We start from the raw sequence: 2,500 nt of genomic DNA, 5'->3' as shown, positions 1-2,500 counted from the left end.
TTGAAAAGGAAGACCAATTTGGCTGCCTTCTCATTACCGAGGCGGTTCCTTAATTTTGTGTGCACAAGTCCATAGGAGGAGAAAACTCTTTCAACTCCTGATGATGATGCTACTGCAGTTAGGAATTGACGCACTGATAACAGAATACCACTGTCTAATATGGCTGTATGTGAATTCCACCACTCAATAGCTGTCAGGGTCTTGGTCACAGACTCAGTAAACTTGAACGCCTGGAAAGGAGGTGATTTTGCCTGAAACTTCATAATGACAGGAACATGTGTTGTATATTTCTCATTGACACACTCCATAGTAATATTCACCTCTTCTGCACTGAGCATTTTTCCTTGAAGTGCTGAATGAAGCATGTTGGCAAGTATGTGAGCTTTGGTGATAAACTGTTCATAGCTTTTTTTTCACCAGTTTTTCAGCTTGTTTATTGTTTGTGAAATGGCCAAGTGATTTCTTCCAAACATCTACCGCTTGAGCGATAGTGCATTTGTCACTCTGTACCTCATCTACAGCCTTTGCTATTGGCTGCAATCGATCCAGTAATTCCTCAGCCGAACGTTTTAGGCCTAAATTTGATACTTTGTTTCTTACTTCAGTATCAATAGCTTCCCTGTTGACTTCACAGATCTTCATTAGAATTGGCCAGTTATTTATATAGACCTTGAGGCAGTCTGACATTGTGTTCCACCTTGTGTCCTGGGGCATGACTAGACACTGACTACCTTCCTGCCGATACTTTGAAGCAGCATAATGATTATTTCTAAAATATTTAACTACATGGACCACTTGTTGTTTTACATTATCAATCTCAATGTCATAAGCCAGTAGATTTAGTAGGTGTGCTGCACATCCGTATGTGAGGACGGTATGCTCAGGTTCACTCGATTCCTCCAAGACTTTTCTCATCTTGGTGACATTTGCTGCATTGTCTGTCACAACACTTCCAATGTGACAACCAAAATCTTGTTCAACCTTCTTGATCGAACTTTGTACAAGTTGTAGAAGATATTCAGCAGTGTGAGGTTTCCTTGGTGTGTATATTGTGTCAACTAAATAAATCTGACCAGTGGATGTTGTTAGAGTGACACATATTATGGGCTTATTATGAATGTTAGACCACCCATCAATTGGAGTCAAGTATGCAGATAATTCAAGTGGAGCCGATGATGAATGAACTGAAGCTGTTGATACAGATCCTGAAATGGAAACAAAATTTTTTAGCATATTGCATAATTTATAAATGAATAAATAAATGAATGAATACAGTGTGATTTAGGCTACTTTTGAGTACCGTAGTTATTCTTTTAGATAATGATCATATTCACACAATCCACTAAATTATTTGTAACTAACTAACAGGATATGAAATAGGGGGGCTTGGAATTCATCCCACACAGGATTCAGTTCACTTTTTAATTCACTAAAAAATAATGGGTTAGGTTAGGCTAAATCCCTTTGGGCTGAATCCCATGTGGGCTGAATTCCAATGGAACCTATGAAATATATTACACAATGTTGAATGAAATGAATAATAATCATCTAGGCCCCAAAGTTGAGTGGATACAGTATATTATAGTGATATAGTCATTACCCAAATTTAGAAGTAATGAAGTTGAAGTATTATCTCTTTAGGCCTTCACATTTTTATTGCACATACTCTCCATTGTTCACCAAATTTATATAGTTGCCTATGAAAAGGGAGAAATGCACACAATATAAGTAAAATTATTTACCTGGGTCTTCAGTTTCTTCTGTATGTTGTGGCTGACCTTGGCATTTATCTCTGTGAGATTTCAATCGTAACACAATGCCCTGTAGTTCCTGGCTGCAGTCTTTGCATTTAGCTCGGTACCCTGTGCCAGAAATTGTTGGTAGTTTTTCAAAATAATTCCAGACAGGATAATTTTTTCTTCCTAAAGGAACCACTCTGCCAGGTCCAGAAGACATCCTTCCGGGTTGATTCCAAAGCAGCAACTGACTCAGTGAGAAGCTGCTTACCTAGAACAAGTTTCAACAAGAATCTTGTTGAAACTTGTTGTGGGCTGCACAGTGATATATATACTACATGTAGAGTTATACCGTTCCTTGTATACTTGTGGCAAGTCTATATAACACTGCTCCTTATATTGATATGCTAAAAATGTCCTTTAGCAATCAGATCGCATATCAGATAGCAATCCCACAATATCTAAAATAAAAAAATAAAAAAAATGTATTTAGATAAAATAAATCTGATTTAAATAAAAAAAAATAGATTTTTTTTATATCTAATATAAAAAAAAATTAATGGTTGCTTACGCCGTCCGGTGGTAATTCGGTCACACACAGGTGGTGGTTGGGAAGGATGGCCGGGGATTCGTCAAAGTTAAAGATGCAACGGTATCGTCACTTCTGGAGTTGGGTGACGAAGGAAAAGAAGTTCAGTAAAGGAGAGTTAATGAAGAATAGGAAATTGAACCAAAATTAGTCAAAAATAAACTGACCCTTCGCG

Source organism: Oratosquilla oratoria, chromosome 1 (assembly GCF_046742065.1).
Source record: "Oratosquilla oratoria isolate Oo_2021 chromosome 1, ASM4674206v1, whole genome shotgun sequence".
Classification (NCBI taxonomy): Eukaryota; Metazoa; Arthropoda; class Malacostraca; order Stomatopoda; family Squillidae; genus Oratosquilla; species Oratosquilla oratoria.
The sequence above is the reverse complement of the archived record's forward strand: the minus strand, read 5'-3'. Positions refer to the sequence as shown.